This window comes from Tachysurus fulvidraco, chromosome 21 (assembly GCF_022655615.1).
Source record: "Tachysurus fulvidraco isolate hzauxx_2018 chromosome 21, HZAU_PFXX_2.0, whole genome shotgun sequence".
In the NCBI taxonomy this organism is placed as follows: Eukaryota; Metazoa; Chordata; class Actinopteri; order Siluriformes; family Bagridae; genus Tachysurus; species Tachysurus fulvidraco.
Genome location: NC_062538.1, coordinates 1,322,098 through 1,342,128, shown reverse-complemented (window position 1 = coordinate 1,342,128; position 20,031 = coordinate 1,322,098). Strand labels below are relative to the sequence as shown.

Here is a 20,031-nt window from a genome sequence, read left to right as displayed (position 1 = left end):
GCTGTGATAACAAAAGTCCCAGGCAGTTAGAGAGGGTCTGTTCGGCTTAGTGCTTCATACAATCAATGATTTGTTGGCCGAAAGTGTCGAACATTATGCATAAAGTGGCTTTCAGTTTCCAGCACCGCAGTCTGCGAGTAAGTGAAGCTTGATAATTAAAACGCTTTTACTCAGTAATTACAGCTTTGTTCTTTGTCAGTTGTAGACCGGCTGAATAATCACAGAACCAAACAAATTACTACTAAGACTCACTACTAGAACTACTAGATCACAGGGTATCTACTCCACCCTCTGATTGGATGTGGTGCAACCAGACCATACAAACAAACAAACAAACAAATAAATAAACAAATAAATAAATAAATAAATACAAATAAACACAAATAATCCAAAATAAAATAAAATAAACAAATCTAAAATAAAATAAATTAAACCAAACCAAAATAAAATAAAATAAAATAAACAAATCTAAAATAAAATAAATTAAACCAAATCAAAATAAAATAAAATAAAATAAACAAATCTAAAATAAAATAAAATAAACCAAACCAAAATAAAATAAAATAAACCAAAATAAAATAAAATAAACCAAAACAAACCAATCCAAAATAAAATAAAATAAACCAATCCAAAATAAAATAAAATAAACAAATTTAAAAATAAAATAAAATTAAATTAAATAAACCAAACCAAAATAAACCCAGTTAAAACCAACATAAAATAAAATAAACCCAATAAAACCATTATAAAATAAAAAAGAAAAGAAAAATCGGTTCATCAGTCCGTAAGAGCTGTGCAGTAAGTCGTCTCTGATCAGATTCCTTAACTTCTAAACTGCAGGAGTTATTAATATTGAATGATTTTTTTATGCAAATGCCGTCATGCTAATTAAATCTTCCTTATTAATTTATTATTACCCAGTGTTCTTGCACTTCTGAGTAGTGTGTGTGTGTGTGTGTGTGTGTGTGTGTGTGTGTGTGTGTGTGTGTGTGTGTGTGTGTGTGTGTGTATGCTTAGAATAAATTACTGAGTTGTCATTTTTTTTCTGTCACTGTCAGCTGGTAAAAAGCTCACCATGCGATGTGATCGTTTCCGACGGCGATTATAGAAAGCGTGTGGTTTAGCCTGAATAGATCGGCGTGCACTGTTCATATTCTGTTAGCTTGCTCACTCAAACCACAGACACAGTCTGAGCAACATCTTCTGGAAGTTTCACATCGCAGCCTGCACGGTTTCAGAGCGAAAGGAAACATTTCGCATGCAAAGAACCACCACAATCTGGGTGTGAGTCTCACCACTAACCACCATGTGTGCATGTGTTTGTGCGTGACTTGCATTGTCCTTTAGGGTTTGGTGATAGGTGTTAGCGTTGTTGGGTTCACTGCTGTACACATAACACACACACACACAAGTAAATCTGGTGCATTGGTGGTTTCAAGATGTTGATGTTTTAATGGATGAACGTTTCACGTCAGGTTTTTACCAAACACCAAAGACAAATTAGACTTTCATCTAAACTAAAAGACACCAAACTCAACTTTCCTGTATCATTATATGTACTTTGGTGTGTTATCTTCCTAAAGCTGGCACTTATTACCCCTTCCAGTGTCTTTTCCATGCTCTATCAATGCTGCCGATGTGTTCTGACGCGTCTGAAAAACATTAGATCGACACTAGGGGGCGTTTCACTCTACAGTGCCTTGCAAAAGTATTCATACCCACTGAACTTTTTCACATTTTTGACACGTTACAACCACAACGAAAAAATTTATTTTATTAGGATTTTATGTGATAGACTGAAAGAAAGTGGCACATACTTGTGAAGTGGAAAGAAAATGATAAATGGTGTCCAAATTTTTTTTACAAATAAATATCTGAAAAGTGTGATGTGCGTTTGTATTCAGCCCCACCGAGTCAGTACTTTGTAGAATCACCTTTCGTCGCAATTACAGCTGCGAGTCTTTTGGCCAATCTGACGGACCTCGTGTAAGCAATCCGACTGAGCTCGAACTGATCGACGTGTAGATCTGATATAATCTGATACCTAGAAAAAACGAACAATGTAAACACCCGGATCTCGTTATTTTCTCAATATAGACGATGACAGATGCGCTACACTTTTGTATTTAAATCAGGTTGTGATGTTTAGGGTTCAGTCGTTTTAGAATCTGCGACTGGATCGAATTTATGTGGATTGATGAAAATAGGTGTGTGCTGCATTACAGTTGCAACCTGAGTCACAAAGAAAACAAAATTCCTGCACTCGGTTCCCCAAAAGTCCAGAATAATCCAGAGGACCTTTCATCTTTACTTTTCATTTTTTTATCTGCACTGTAGAAGAAACAGGAAGTGGAAAAGAAAGTGGTACAATCCTCATACTCAGGAGCGCCGCTAGCAATTTTGGGCCCTATGAAAGAAAATGAGACTGGGCCCCCTACCACACCCATTTCACACCAAACATCCAAGCCTCTGGGGGCCCAAAAAAGTGCGTGGGCCCTTAGAATCGTCCTAACTTTTCCCCCCTTAGTGGCACCTCTGCTCACTATATTATAGAACTGTGTGTGTGTGTGTGTGTGTGTGTGTGTGTGTGTGTGTGTGTGTGTGTGTGTGTGTGTCTGTGTGTGTGTGTTTCATATTCCCTCCCACACACTTTCTATTAGTTATAAGGTTGCACCCACATGGTTGTTGGCAGGAACCCGTGCCAGGTTCACGTGCCTTACAGTATCAAACACCACAGACATTTTGGACGTCATTAATAGTAAGCTACGTAAGAGAACCAGGGTGTACTCTTTGTTCCTGATGTCTGTTTAATAGACTGGTATGTAAAGCATCTTCTGTTCAAGTCCCTCCCTTGAGTCACTCACATGCTTGCCTCTGGAAGCTGGACACTGCCTGGGTTTTCCAATGAGCACAAGATCAGACGCAGACGCAGACGAAATGACGAGACCAGACCAGACGAGCTCTTCGGCGAATCGCCTCCAACACCTCCGGTACTGTTCTTAAAGGAACACTGCTGCACTTTTTAACCTCGTCTACGTCCACTGGATCTCAGACACATGTACGATTATTACAAACACAAGTATGAGTTAAATGAGTCATTAAGCTTCATTACTGCAACCACAGGACCTGAAACCTGCCTAAATAATGTTGAAATCAAGACACATTTCCTTCCTTTTTTCAGTGTTTGTGTGGGGAAACAAGGTCACTGTAGTGCACACGTATTCCTGATGTACGAACATTATCCACTCCGTAATCCTCTCCTAATATATATAACGACAGAAATTATTTAGTCTGTGTTTACAGTTTGTTTAGCTTGCAGAAATTTCTTCAGAAGCTTCATTTCAATTATTACATATAAAACAAGGGGGTGGTCACGGTGGCTTAGTGGTTAGCACGTTCGCCTCACACCTCCAGGGTCGGGGGTTCGATTCCCGCCTCCACCTTGTGTGTGTGGAGTTTGCATGTTCTCCCCGTGCCTCGGGGGTTTCCTCCAGGTACTCCGGTTTCCTCCCCCAGTCCAAAGACATGCATGGTAGGTTTATTGGCATCTCTGGAAAATTGTCCGTAGTGTGTGAGTGTATGAGATTGTGTGTGTGTGCCCTGTGATTCCAAGCTCAATTCTGTGCAAAAATCACAAACTTGGTAACATCAATATTGGACCTCAATAAAACCTTTGAGTCCTGTTTGTAAATGTTTATAACATGAGCACAGGGAAGTGTGAATCCAGCCCCAATGGGCCTCTATGTTTTATCACTTGTTGCAGTTTCCATTTTGACCACTAGGTGCAATATTAACTCCATGTTCATCCTTGAAAAGAGGTGAAAATAAAAAATATTTAACCTGCATTTAGCTAAGAAGAAGGACATTATGACCCCACGTATGAGCAGCTGTCGATTTACAAAACTAAAATTTAAGTCACACACTGCAGTCACGATGATTCCAGCTGTTTGGTGTCTTTGGTGTCCTTAAAGACCTCACAATAAATAATATGTGCATGTCTTCTGTAAGTATTCTCTTCTTTTTTCTTTTCCAACACCCGAGATCAGTTTGCATAGCTCTGAAAGGTCACAGAAAGTCCGCCTAGGGTTCAGCGCCGCATTCATGGTACAGATGGTACTAATGTGAAACTGGCTCAAGTCACATGAGGAGACACTCAAGAGCACTTTATTAGAGCTAAATGTAGAAAGTGATAGGAGAGCGTTCGTTCCATGGAAGCTTACGCTGTGTGTGTGTGTGTGTGTGTGTGTGTGTGTGTGTGTGTGTGTGTGTGTGTGTGTGTGTGTGTGTGTTAGACCTTCTACTCACAGCGTCATTGGGTGTGTTTATAAAGGGAAATATTTCTAATGATGTAACAGCCCCACTGATGCAGTACTACAGTCTCCCTATAGGGGGCAGTTTGCCCTCCACACACACACACACAAACCTCCTCAATAGATTTGGAATCAACTCCATGCTGTAACTACAAAGTCCACAGAGCTGTAGCTTGTCATAACAGCTGAGTAATGAAACACCACTGGCTGTGCGGAACGTACGTCTTGCACTCTTGAACTTTAGCGAAAGCTCCAGTCACAGGGGCCGACGTCAGGTTCCCGCATCGCTGTTCCTGTTAGAATGAAGGAATAAAGCAAGAAGGAGTGTGTAATGTGAAGAATTGGAGTTACTACAGAGCAATAAATAAAACTGGGTTGGTGCTTCATTTGTGATTCTGGAACATCTCAGATTTAAAGTGGTCGTATTCCTGAGAATAATAATAATAATAATAATAATAATAATAATAATAATAATAATAATAAAAGCCCTTAACCAGCTGAGCCACCACCACCCCGGGTTTTTTCGCATATACCAGGTTATTATGAGTCTGGGCTCAGAGCGCAGGGTCAGCCATCGTGCGGCGCCCCTGGAGCAGGTGAGGTTAAGGGCCTTGCTCAAGGACCCAACGTAGATGTCTCAGCAGCTTGTGGCCTTGAACCCCGACCTTCCGATTAGGAACCCAGCGCCTGGACCGCTGGACCATCACGTCCTTACAAGGACAATATTATTATTATTATTATTATTAATAATAATAATAATAATAATAATAATAATAATAATAATAATAATAATAATAATGTGATTTTAATGAATGAAAAAATATATAAATAGAAGGAAAAAGCTCCATAGATTAAAACCTCTTTCTTTCCATAGCGACGTGACTTACAGTGTCGTTCCTCGTGACGGCTTCATCGTATATTTGCTTTTTGTTTTTAAGACCTTTCTTTTACCGTAAGGTCGAAACACGAAGCCATGAGACGTCTGATTCGCTAAGATTTCAGCTTCTTTCATACGACAGACTCTTTCTTTCGTTCTTCCTTTCTAGACTTGAGATTTAATAAATGACTCAGAATCGTTGAAAAAGTGAACGAGGTTTTATGCAAAAGAAAATATCTAAATCTCGGTTTTGGTTTTTTATCATTTCAGGAGGAACACAAACACTCTGAGGTCAGTACAAGTTGTGCCAGTCTTGTTGCTTAGTGAGAGCGGGCATCAGGAGATCGATACACACCTCGTTGAGCCATCGATTGCCTCCATTTAAACCCTGCTGGTAAAGAAATTGTAAGTGCGCCTGCGTCATGGCTTCCAGTGGTCACGGGTTGGTTTGTGTAGAAAAACAGTGTGAGTTCACGTCTTTCTCAAGTAGTTTGAAAACTTTTTATGCGGCTGTAGATTCACTGGACCACTGGACCCCTCATTCTGCCCCTCATTGTGAGGTATGAACTCAGCAACTTTGGTCTGTGATGTTTTCTAAGCTGTTGTGTAATACAGTTTTTTTAAAACTATGCTTTATCAGGAACATCCTATAATACTGAGTAAGGCTTGTTGTTCCTTCCAGAACATCCTCAATTGCTCATTTGGTGATGATTTTGGTATAATTTTCATGTTGCAGGTTATCAGAAATTTCCTCTATGTTACTACATCCCAGAGAAGCTCCACCGGATTCAGTAGATCTGGTGACTGAGAGGCCGTTGATGTTCATCACAACGTTCCCGAAACCAAGAACAAGGCACATTATCATGCTGTAAGGAACTGTTTGATATTAATAGTAGCCATAACGAGATGCTTGTGATGAACTACGATATTCTGATAAGCTGTTGGGTACAAATGATTTTTCTCTGCTTGAAGTGTGCAGAGAAAACGTTCCTCACACCATCACACCACCCCTTCCATCACCACCAGCACTTGTGTGACTGAAGAACCTGGAGAGAACCTGATGAGACCTTCTGTTGGTTTAGCCAATCCATCTCAATGTTTGATGTATATTTATGTCGCTTTGTAGAAGCCAACATTCTGTTTTCCTGTTTAAGCTTAGACAAAAATTTATCAAGAGTAACTCCTCCTAGGGCTTTCGAGCCACATGAACCAAATTCGGAGATGTTGTAGATCCTGGTCTGAAGTTTGTTGCTATTACTTTTCTAAGTGATCCGAGTACCGGTACTTCCGGTACCGGGTCTCAAACTGGCCTTTTTTCCCATAGACTCCCATTATAAATGTGGAGGTTTATAACTCGGCAAGCTTTTGAACTATCTACACCTCGGCCAGATCCTAACTATAACTCGGCCAGATCCTTTAGGGTCATACTCTGAACAAAGGTTTAAATTGGTGTACCGACTGGCCTTTCGGTTGTCCCACAGCCTCGCCATAAAATATGCAAAATCAAAAATCTTTTTACAACATGGACATGTGACATATCAAAACACTCAGAACAATGAGAGGAACTCCCTCAAGAGTATTCGGATGACATCACATGCTCGTCTCCACTTACCTCCAAATGTTTTGGCACCCTAGCACTAGAAATACTGGATTTTTTCTTTTCTGGTGCAAGTCCCAAGGTGTGATTCCCCCCTGTTGAGATTTTCACAGTTCTTCAGCCCTGCTTTTGTTGTGCAAACGCCCCCCATCACCTGTGAGGCCTGGCTCATTTGCATTTGTTCACTCAGAGTAGCTCAGATCAAAGGCAGGCCAAACCTCTGTCTGTGACGGAAACCTTCAAGGCCTATCTATACAAAATAGTCTGTTTAATTTATATAAAAAAAATGTGTGCTAAGGTTTGTCATTGCCATAGTACATATCATATTTATACAACCCTTGTGCAGACCTGGGGTCTATTTGACTCATCTGGAAAGTTTAATGTATCATAACTTGGGTTTCCTTCCACATATTTGCCTGAAATTTACCAGGATTGTTCCAAATTATGAACTTTGCAAGTAAAATTAATCATGTCCTCCCGGGTCAATTTGACCCGGCCACATTTAGTGGGGCAATAGGTGACACTTTTACCCTTTTTAGCGCAATGAACATACATACCTGTACAGACACAAAAATGCACACATAAAATGTCCACTAACACACGCACCCAAAACACACAATCACACACCACAGACACACACATGCACACACACACACACAAATTGGGCATTGCATTTCATTATGCTTTTTGATACACTTTTGATATGCCTTTGCCTAGCAGAGGAGTGTGTATGAGACATGAGAAGTGTGTTTGGAACAGTAAGAGTGTGTATGAGACATGAAGAGGAGTGTTTATGAGACATCCCTTACTTGGGAAAGAATGAAAAGTTGCTAATACATGAATAAAATGAAAACTTGCTAACACTTCAGTCTCCAATGTATGTTTGTAGACAAATGTCATAAGCTGAGTGAAGTTATGGTCCATGGCTTTTGACATGTTCTTACACATACAGAATAAAATGATGTAATTTCATTTTCATTGATCATCAATGAATTATAACACCAAAAGTGAATTTTGAGACAGAACAAGAACCCAACATGCCTCCACAGAAGATGCACCGTGGTACTGGGAAGCCCTGTCTGAGCCAGACGACAAAAGACGGCACTGTGTGGGTAGAGGAGGACATTGGAATGCCCACTGCAGTAGCAAATCGCTTGTGCTTCACTGCGCAAGCTGGACTCTGGGTGACTGGGGTACTTTCCCAAGTAAGGAGATGCATTGCAGACATATTTGGTCTCCAAATCCGTGGCCATCCAGAACTTGATCCCAAATTTGTCTGGCTTGGTTGCGATATACTGTGTGAATGGACAACAAACCATGGTAGGGAACAGCTGTTCATCTATGGTCATGTGTTTTCCTGGAGTGAAACTCTCAGCACAGTTCTTGTTGAAGCATTTCCAGATGTCGGAGACCGCAGCAAATTTGTCTGTTAGAAGGTGTTGCATAATTGAAATGAATCTATCTCTTGGCATTGTCTCTTTGAAAGCCAGGAGATTGTTTTGAAACCATATTGGCCAGGTCAAATTGACTTGAATGCTTATAAAGTAAAAATTCTACAATGATCACCATTCTGTGTGATCAGCTTACATTTTGAACATTTTACACTTGTTATGTCTATTTTGCCTACCAGATGCCATCTGATCACCCAAAAACGAGCTACACACACACACACACACACACACACACACACACACACACACACACACACACACACACACACACACACACCACTCAAAAACTTGGCATAATTTATTGTGAATAAAACTTCCTTTACACCTCTTATGCTTTTTATTATATTTAATTTATAAACAATAAACCTCATGATATTGTGCCATGAGATTTTAAGTAAAATAAGCAGAAGTTATTAAATATTATTTTGGATAACCACTGGCTGGTGTATGTCAAACATCCCCAGGTCAAAGCTGACTGAAGCAACTAAATTCATGAATAAAAGAGAGAAAACAAATATGATTTGAATATGAAAACACATCTGTGTGTGTGTGTGTGTGTGTGTGTGTGTGTGTGTGTGTGTGTGTGTGTGTGTGTGTGTGTGTGTTTCGGCAGATCATATTTTGCCCTCTGCTTGGCAAAGGCATTTCAAAAGTGTGAAATATTTACAAATGTGTAGCTTTTTTTTTTCTGGAGGCCTAATGAGATGCAATGCCCAATGTGTGTGTGTGTGTGTGTGTGTGTGTGTGTGTGTGTGTGTGTGTGTGTGTGTGGTGTGTGAGTGTGTTTTGGGTGCATGTGTTAGTGGACATTTTATGTGTGCATTTTTGTGTCTGTATGTATGTTCATTGCGCTGAAAAGGGCAAAAGTGTGACCAATTGCCCCACTAAATGTGGCCGGGTCAAATTGACCCGGGAGGACAAGATTAATTTTACTTGCAAAGTTCATAATTTGGAACAATCCTGGTAAATTTCAGGCAAATATGTGGAAGGAAACCCAAGTAATGATACATTATACTTTCCAGATGAGTCAAATAGACCCCAGGTCTGCACAAGGGTTATATAAATATAATAAGTACTATGGCAATGACAAACCTTAGCACACAATTTTTTTATATAAATTAAACAGACTATTTTGTATAGATAGGCCTTGAAGGTTTCCGTCACAGACAGAGGTTTGGCCTGCCTTGGATCTGAGCTACTCTGAGTGAACAAATGCAAATGAGCCAGGCCTCACAGGTGATGGGGGGTGTTTGCACAACAAAAGGAGGAGAACAATGGAGCTGTAGGGGTGCTGGTAGGTGTGAGGTCCAGGGATTTTATGCAAAATTGCGCAGGTTTAGCAAATCTAGTGCTAGCTTTCTGTCTACTTGCTTCCAAAAGTAACACTGACCCTTATGTCCACTCGCCTCCAAAAAGCAACGGCCTTTGCGAATACTTGCATCGTCAAAGCCAACATCAAAGTTTGTAGTGACGGACTTTACAAATCTAGTTAGTTTTGCAGTTTTTTTAGCATTGTTTCACTTTCTAGTACATTGAAAACGAACCATAAGCTTAAGTTTGTATACTGTTCATCATGCAGCGTTTTAACGTCCCTCGGATAATCGGGTCAGACTTTCAATCCCTGCGAAAAAAGACGCACACAATATTATATCACAGACCATCCAGAAAGGTGCAAGAACAACAGTCATTTGGAAAAATAGCTTCCTTACCGCACTGGTATCGGCACTTTGATCACTCGGTGTAGATGAACTGCCACCATGTCGCCGATGCAGCGTCGTAACCATGAAGAATGTTTCTGTTCTTACAGAGTGTTCAGCATCCAGCTTCAAAATGATAGAATATTTAGTCTTGTCTTCTTCTTCTGCTTCTTGGCATGCGTCGAAAGGAAGCCTTACCACCCCCAGTACAAACAGCAGACGACGTTTTTTTTTATGGTCTGTTTATATAGAGTCTGCTTTGAATGGAAATTTTGATCAACACTATTTCAAGACGTCAGGGTGAGCCCGAGGGGGAAATAGCCCATTGTTATACGAGTATTGTGGGAACAAAATAGTGACGAGACTCTGGTATAATCAATGTCATTACATTTCTGCCCTGAGGAAACGAAAACACTATACTGCATATAGGTAGGAACACACAGCTAGCTACGACGGGTGTATTTAAAGTGCAGTTTACTCAAGTTCATACACTTACTGAGTATTTTAATAGGAACAGCTTCTCATTCATGAAGTATTCGTTCTCATTGTGAGGTATAAACTCAGTGCCTTTGGTCTGTGATGTTTTATAAGCTGTTGTTTAATACAGTTTTTTTATAGTGTTTTCCTGACCTCTGACCCTATTTAACTCTGATATAATTGTTTTTCTGTGTTAAAATGTTCCTGAAAAAAGTGCCCCTGGAGCAGGGAGGGTTGAGGGCCTTGCTCAAGGGCCCAGCAGTGGCAGCTTGGCTGTGCTGGGCCTTGAATCCCGATCAACAACCTATAGCCTTAACCAGTTGAGCCACCACTGCCCCAGGAACATCATATAATACATGGTGCAATCGTGTGGCAGGAGAAGAGTGTAGCTCAGAATAGAGAAAAGTTATCTAAGTGATCTCTGTGGCCTTGGTGCCATGTCATCAAAACTAAAAATCAAAAAAGATTTTAAGATCCCCGGATTTTAAGCGGACGATCATCTCGGTACATCAAATGTTGAGATAGGATTACAACAGAAGAAAACCACAAGATTCCACTTCTGTCTGACAAGAACGAGAACCTGGAGCGTCTGTTTCTGAACCTGGTGCTTCTTCTCCCTCGATTCGGTTTCGTTTAGATATACCGTATAAACACAATGTCAATAGCGATCAGATCCACTATAACATCAGCAGACACACTCCACAGGTTCTCTTGGTTTACAGAAACAATCTTACTTTTGACAACGTAAGCTCCAACCCAACCCGGATAGAAATGCATGATGGGAACTGCATCAAATAGCGTGTTGTTTGTTTAGCTACACAAATCTCCTTTTAACTCGATGAAGAATTCTGTAGGTGAGAACTTTAAGTGGATGAATCAAAACAGATAGAAACTAATGCTGACTATCCGGCTTTGGAGGATGAGCGCTATGAGAAGAACCCAAACTGGACAGATGAAAATTGGAGTTGGAGGAAAGCTGAACAAAACCTTAACAAACTCAACAACCTTATGGACTCAGTTAAAGTGTGGTAGCTCAGTGGTTAAGGTGATGGCCTACAGATTGAACGGTTTCAAGCTTGAATTCTAGAACCTCCAAGCTGCCAATGATGGGCCCCTGCAGAAGGCCCTTAACCCTCTGTTGTACAAATGAGTTAAACGGAGCCGCTCTGGATAAGGCCATCTGCCAAATGCCATAAATGTTGTAGAATTCCTAATAATGTTATTTCTTTTCCATCAGGAGAAGATTTCTCCTCATGCCAGCTTTTATACCTTCTTGACTTACTGATGAATTGTCATCAGTGTAGAAGCAAAAAAAACTAACCAATGACCTTAAACAGAACACTATTATACATAAAAATCTCCATTTATACCCAACGATAACAACCTGTCAAAAATGTAAGATCTAAACCAGGCAAGAAGAGCCTACAAGGAGCCTCGGCATGTTCGCAGCTTCTCCATTAAATTATCTCTACTCCAGGGAATTAAAGACTCATGTGAAAAGAAGTCTGTGAGGAAAATAAGATCTCTTAAGAGTCAAATGTTTGTGAGCAAAGGTTAGCGACCTGATCAAGTCCAAACTCCTCCAGCATGTGAAGGAAAGCGAATCATAAACATGAATTGATTTTTTGATTCCTTTTTTTAGATAAAATACTAACAAGTTAATATTTATTTTATAATCATGATATGAGAAAAGAATCATAAAATTGCTAATAAAATGTCAAAATTCAACGAATTGAAGTTTGTTTAGAAGTATAGGAGATTATATGATGTGTATCGGATAAACCGTCTGAAGCAGTGGTCCCCAACCTTTTTTTCACCGCGGACCGGTCAATGTTTGATCATTTTACCACGGCCCGCTGGGGGTGGTGGGTGGGGGTTGGCGGCTATACAATTAAATTAAGATTAATAATTTTAAATTAATTGTATTTAAACATGCCTCAACGAGAACCCTCGTTTCTTTGCAACTAGACGGTTCCATCTGGGGTAATAGGAGACAATGACACCAGAAGTGTGTTGCTTATGTCCAGTTTATTCCGTGATTTTGTTTCGGTTGCCGTCCCTGCAGAAATCCCCGCTTCACACAGATAGCATGTCGGAAATGGCGATAGGGATGTAAGTGCTGTGGTGACAATCTCAGGGTATTCCGCCATGACTTTAATCCAGAACACCGGCAGAGTTTCTAACTTTCTACCGACGTCTGTTTCGTGCTCATTTTTGCTAATTTGTGGGTTAAATTTGAGCAAACACAATATACACGTACACCAAGCACTGTTAAACATGACAAAGTACCGGTGAACAGAGAGAAGAGCGATACACACCTTCTCTCTCCACCAAAGCTACAACACCACTGCCGCTCGCAGCCGCTCGGCTCCAAACGTCACCTAAACCCGGCCCGATATCATGATATTTTGCGCATGCGCGGTATCGGTGCGGCTTTAGGTGACGTCTCTCAGCTCCCGGTTAACCTCTCGTCCATGGAAAGTCGCACAAACCCGAGAGAAATACACCACAGTAAATAACATGGAAATAATTTAATGTTTCTTGGGCGGCCCGGTACCATTTGGTCCACGGACCGGTACCGGTCTGCGGCCCGGGGGTTGAGGGCCACTGGTCTGAAGTATAGAACGATTCACAATCGTGTGTATTAATGAATTGAAACATTTCCTTTCTAACTTTTTCTCTTGTTTAATTTAAAAATGTAGAAAACCCAAAATCTACAACTTTAATTTCAGGCTTTTATTAAAAAATATAAAATTCCAGACAGGAAAGCTTCGCATACTTTAACGTTATTAAGGTTCTCACCAGTGTGTGATGCCATGTCAATCTGCTTCGGCCTTTTTATTTAGTCAAACGTTTGTCTTCATTTTTCTCTCGTCACACTCGTGGTATTTATTCCATCTAATCCTGACTGATGCAGGTTGGTATGTTTTTCCTACCAAAATTGGTAATTTTTTCAACGCTAATGTTCTGCTATAGTTCTGATCCAAATAATCTTCAGCTATTAAATGTTTTTTTTGTTTCTCTTTTGTTTCTCTTCTTTCATCAAGTCTGTAAGTCGAGTTATGCGTCGCTCGCCCTGAAGGCACAGAACGGTCACGATCGTGGCAGATATTTTTAACGCTTCTTGTCGTTATTGTGTGCGACAGGGATATAAATGTTTATACTGCTTTTTTTTTTTTTTTTTTCTGCTGTTGTTCGTTTATTTGTCCTGCACATAAATGGTGCTGGATTTTCCCTGCAGTAAAGCTGTACGTCTGCTTTATGTCGTCCGTTTCCTTTTGCGATCTTAAGAATTTTTAGCTTGAATGATTTCCTTACGTTACGTAATGAACGACACACACATCCATCATGGACTGGACTGTAATACAAAAATACTGAAATAATACGTTTATTAGATGGATGTGAGACAGATTAATTCCTGTTCTTGTTGACGTTATACTGTAGCAGCTATGAAGAATCCGTCATTCACTAGCATTTCTTTAAATTTTTTAAAAAGTCAACAACATCATGAACACACACTGGAACTGGAGACTCCTTCGTAAGGCCTTGTTCACAAACTATTACTTTAGCAATGCAAATATATCAGAAGAAGTATATCATTATTAGAATAAACCTTTAAAACTTTATGCTACAGCTACACCTTCTGACACGAGAGTTTAACCTGACTGCGGAATTTCTGAAACACATCTCCGTCCGTTCTCGTAACTCCCTGACACGGAATTGAAACGAGGTTTACTGGTTTTTCTTCACACTAATGCCAAAAGTATTCAGCCTCCACCTTCACTTAATCTACGACTAATGTGGCGGCTGCTTTTCCTCCTCTGCAGCCGACAAGACGGCGAGAGTAACTCGCTCCTTTCTCCCGAACATGCATTAGCGTAAATAGCGCAGCTGAGATGAATTAAAACTAATGAAGGGAGTGAGAGCTCGTTTAAAACACATTTCATTTACGTGCAAGGTTTTAAAAGATGCATAAAATACACGTTTTAGAGTAAGATTGATGTATGGTGATTTGTTGTACATTGCGGCTTATTTATGCTTTAATTAAGATAAACGGATGCGCTCGCTCAGTGGTGCTCGGTGTGCGAGGATAAAACGACTTCTTTGCTTGAACGCTTCTCTTTTTTTATTTTTGAGTGAGTGACGTGACGTACGGCTAAGTACGGTGACCCAGACTCAGAATTCGTTCTCTGCATTTTGACCCATCCAAAGTGCACACACACAGCAGTGAACACACACACACACACACACACCGTGAACACACACCCGGACCAGTGGGCAGCCATTTATGCTGCGGCGCCCGGGGAGCAGTTGGGGAGTTCGGTGCCTTGCTCAAGGGCACCTCAGTCGTGGCCGGCCCGAGACTCGAACCCACAACCTTCGGATTACGAGTCAGACTAACCATTAAGCCACGACTTGAGATAGATATTTGTATTTATATTTATTTATATTTATTTAGATACACGTAAAGAATTTTAAAAGTCATCAACAGGATTCAGATCTTATGAACTATTTACTGTTAAAATAAACCTAGCTAGCGTTTCATCACCATTATGGAACTAAGCTAGTTTATGCGTAGCTAATAAGCTAAAGTTAGCTAAAATAAGCTTTTTAAAGCTACTTATCTGGCCACAATGAACTCCATTCTTCACTCTACTTTTTTCTTTTCTCCTTTTTTTTTTAACAGACGGTTCTTAAACCCGTCTACATGCGAACGACGGACGGTGGAATAACACGTTTTTTTCGGTTGTTATTGTTTGGGAAAACTTTCCTAACTTATGCATTATTTAAGATTTTGTATAAGTTCACATCCTGTTATCTGATCCGTTTGAATGAACTTGAGGTTGGTGTCGTAACCTCAGCAGATCTGATGTGCTTTAGAATATTCTTTCTCCTCCGTGTTCGTGGACTGAGCGAGACTGAGAGACTGAAATGTAAAGCAGAAGCTTTTTCCTTTTCACACGATATCATTGCTGTCTAGGAGAAACAACAGATGAAGTTTATTTTTATTTTACATAAATACATATTTATACTCGAAGCTCTATTGTTTGTGCCACAATGCGATGTGTTTCCGCGGTAACTAAACCGACGTCGGTGCGACACTCTGCTGTTTGCTAATGAGTTTTCTGGAGGTACTTGGCCTGTGATGCAGGGTGTGTTCCCTAATTCACTGCGACAATCTGCTTGTCCTTTGACCCCCACACAGTAGAGGAAGACAAGGATGGAGGTGTGGCGCTCTACCTCAGCTTGACCTCTTTATCATGGTTCCTCTACGTCCGGTCCTCACGCTCTAAATCCCTCGACAGGGACAACAATCAGTCCAGCTCAACACAGACGGGAGCCTACTGACACACAAGAGCTTCAACGCTAACACAGAAGGAAGCTCTGTGCTTAAATAAAACTGTTCAATAGTACATTTTTTTGTCTTTTTACAATTTTCATAAAAATTTGATGTGATCATTAAAATGTGCATATATTATTTTAAATATGTTTGCTCTGTTTTTATTGTAAAATATTTAGAAATTTCTCTTTTTTAACCAAACTAGTGCAATTTTTAGGCTTGATTTGAGGAACGATTTATGCTAATAAAACAGAAGGAAAGGAGGCTTCATGTTTATGTTAAGAGAATCGGTTCAATGATGCGGTTTTGATTGAGACGCCGCCATTTGAATCTCAACAACGGCGGCGACGGGACGACGTTTTGAAATGACCGTGTTAAGAGGTGAGGCTTAAAATGATATGCATTTATTCTTATTTCTTTAATAAGCTCATTCACCAAAGACACCTTATGTATGTCAATGCTAGTTAAAATTTACACTGATATTATACAGAGCGCCGAACAAATTATTTGCTTTTATGATCATTCTAAATTATATGTTGAAATTGAATGAGTTATTTAAATGATGATATTATTTTTCACGATCGGAGTTAGAGGACGCTCTCTCACACAAAGCAAGTCCTAAAACCTATAGAAGTTACACGATCGACGATCGACGCCGTGCCGACGCTGCTGTACGTTACGACGCTCGATAAACATTTTTCTTTGGTTTGTCTAAGTTAACTTTCATACATCAGATGAGTTTAAGTTATTTAAACACTTTGAGGACTTTTTAAGGGAGTTTGTGGCAAAAAAATGTGAGATTTAATATAATGTAAATTTATTTAAAATTAGTCTTTGATGATATTTTGTAAAGCTTGATTATGTAGGACGTCCTCGGTTTTAATAATACTGCGGTTGTCAGTTGAACGTATTTATAATCTTAGGAGAATTTAGGAGAATTAGCGCATTGAGCCGACATTCGTGAAGATGTTGGATTATTACACGCCTAAACTTTTCACAATATTTTCCTTTTTAAACTTTACTTTAAAAGGATTTCAGATTCTGAAGAAGATAGGCGCCATACAAAAGGAATTTTGATGACATAATGTCTGTATTTTTCATTATTATTGGGTAATATTACTAATTTCTACACTTTTGTTACCTCAGACCTCAAATCAAATCAACACATAGACGAGACTAGAGATGTTGTCCTCCGTTGTTTGGCTGTTATTTGGGTGAAAAAGGAGTATGACATCTTCCAGGAGGTACAATGTAAGTGTCTAAGTATATTTAAGATATTTGTGGCTTTCAGAAAACTGCATTTGACATTTTTGGTTATATTTACAAAAAGAGAAATACAGCTTAAACAAAACTTGGACTCACATATGCACTAAACCTCACCGACCCCAAACAACTGACGCACACATTCAAGGCCTTTCAGGAGCTTCATCTTGGAACTGAATGTATGGAAGTTTTCCCCAAACAACAATCAAGTCTGACGCGTCTGACGTTTTAGTGAAAACGCACTACATTGTTTCATTGACTTGTTATCGGTGGAACATGGAATACATGTTTTAAATTTTATAATGAAGCAATTTTCATGGATACATGCAAGTAAATTGTGGTATATAATAATAATATAAATATTATATAAACGATATTAAAATCATCCTGTGTAAGGCTCGATAATTTCGGAACTTTTACATGATTTATTCGAGAAGATTCTGATTAAAAAGCAGGTCTTAAAAACTACTCGAAAATACCCAGTGTTGCGTTATACGAACACATTAAACTCACAACCGGTTCCGAGCTCGTTTAGACACAGGGTTTTATTAATAAATCCAAAAATTGCATATACGAGTTGCAACGAAGCTTCTGGTTACACAATTAAACATTCGTCCACGTCGTCTACACTTCTAGAAGACCAGCGATTTAAAATCCCACACTTCGGCTTCACCCAGACGAGGTCGGTTTCCTTTCTGGGTCTCCAGGTTTCTTCATCATGGTACTGAATCGATTACATCGATGCTTTAGCCGTGCGACGCGGCACAAGCCAGGCTTTTTTTTTGTGACTGTCTCACTGAAATTCTGGCGTCAGAACTTGACCACACCACCCCACAGTTCAGCTGAATCAGCAGTTTGAATAGGAGCAGATCCTGGATCTGAGCAGGACCTTCTCAGCCCTGAACTATTCATTGTTAGTTTTCCCTAAATACACCCTTTTGTGGATAATAGTGTCTATTTATAGTCGCATGCACTCTATGGTGCACTCTAGGATACACTCTGACCTTGAGGAGCATAAACAGCTCACTGATAATGATGGAACCTGAGCAATGAACAAATACAGTCGCTGATGCTGCAAAATCATGACTAGGACTAATGATGTTCAGTAAGAAAGATCTGTCCGAGTCTATGATGTTTTCAGTCTTAAGGGTTCTTTAGATGTTCTTTAGGAAATCCTTCATTTTCAGATGAAGAAGACATTTTATAAAGCTCGATCCCTCAACCTCCAATACACACCGAGGAACCTGTTTGTCCTTTCTTGTTAATATACTGTGCAAAAACCTATAAATATAATATTCTAAAGCTCTCGATCCCTAAAATGTTAGACCAGTGAACACAAACATCAGCCAATTTCCAACACATCTGCATTTAAATGAATTGATTTGTCCCCTTGGAAAATGAATAAGAAAAGAGAAGGAGAGATACCCAGCTCTTTGTTTTCTCTCATGATAATGATGCAGGAGAGAAAATTCTGCCTTTTGGCCTGAAAATGATCATTTCTTATTTATATTGTTCATTTTGTCAAGAAGTCCAAGCAAATGCCATTCATGCCTAGGTGCATAAATTCTTCATTAGGTCGTGTCAGGAAGAAGTGATGGATAGTTTGCGTTTCGGTCCGGAAGGAGCCGGTCTCCTGACCGGAGATGCTCGTATCTCCTCGGAGCAGGGGTTAAGCAGTGACCCACAAAAACAAACAAACAAACAAACAAACAAACAAATCAAAGGTGAGTTTACAGATCTATAATATAAGCCATGTGTTATCTGTTTCTGTATCACTTTTACCGGTTCGGATTTCACTGAACTAGGAGTCTTGAGGAAGATCTGCTCCTCGGGTGCTCTGTAAAGTGTACGGCTTGATGAGTTTGGAAAAAGAACCTTTTAGAGAACACTAGAAGAGTGAAAAACAGAACGAAGATCTGCACACTTCAAAGTTCCTCAAGCAACTTCCACAATCTGCTTGTTTGCGGTCGAGTGTAAAGGCAGTGAAAACATTAGCAAGGAAACCTCCAGAAAAGAATCCCTCAAACTAAACCAGACCAAATAGGGACTTCTTTACTATCTATAATCTGCTCTGGATGTGAAATGCTGCCAAGTTCAGTTTGTCAGCATGTACAGTATCTGCTCTGCACCCAGCTTGGTTTGAACCTAGCAGCCATCCAGAGCCAGAGAATCGATACAAGATCGGTGGGTTGAACATGTTGTGTTATTTCCTTTTCCTGTTTGAATGATGCTGTGGAAATGATAGTGGTTAGTGCTGAATACAAGCAGACATCTTTCGCACGAGAGCTCTGTAATTAGTTCACTTTTGTGGTGCACCTCGTTGACCTTCTCATACTAGAATGGTTTTTCTTTCTTGGTTATTCCTTAACGAAGAATTCGCTGCTTGAGTGTAGGCACCAAAATGAGGGATAGAATCATCACACCATCGATCTAAGAATTCAGATGTAACTCATATTATAGATAAACTAGCAATTATAAGCCCCGCCCCTTAACAGACGTTCGGATCAGGTGGTGTGAAGAGGGTCTCGGTGTGACATAATTAAACCCCCAGCGCTAGTTTTCTTCTTCGTGGTGGACTAAGAGCTTGTTTACTTGTTTACTTTATTTGGGAGAGAACATTGTTTGGGATTCTGTGTGGACGGTGAAACATCGTGTTGTCCAGCGTTTGCATTTTTCTTTATTTCATGAGCTCTTGTTGAAGATTTCCACAGAAAACCATTACACAATAACGCAATAACGGAGGATGAATGTAAGACACGAGCCATGAAGCAGAGATGATCAAACCTCTGAATTTATCTTTATTTATCTATAACTTCATATTTATCAGTTCTAGCTCCATCACTCAGAATCAGCATCTTTTTTTTGTCAGACTTTCTGTGTGACATGTCATGGAATTAACGCTGAAAAGGAAGTGGCTTTTTTCTCTGCCTATTCCTTCCTTTCCTATAAATCTCTCGTATCTGCAGGTCAGTCCGGTCCAACTTCATCGTCTGTCTTTCTTTCCTGTCTTCCTCTGCG

The 20,031-nt window shown here is 39.9% G+C and overlaps 1 long non-coding RNA gene across 1 annotated transcript in view; it reads left to right on the top strand.

The window, feature by feature from the left end:
* The first annotated feature begins 15,554 nt into the window (after positions 1-15,554).
* Positions 15,555-20,031, top strand: part of LOC125139895 — a 6,503-nt gene continuing 2,026 nt past the window's right edge. Inside the window, exons 1-2 of the long non-coding RNA XR_007139047.1 lie at positions 15,555-16,131; positions 16,897-17,001. This is a non-coding gene — a long non-coding RNA (uncharacterized LOC125139895). The remainder of the gene's footprint in view (positions 16,132-16,896; positions 17,002-20,031) is intronic.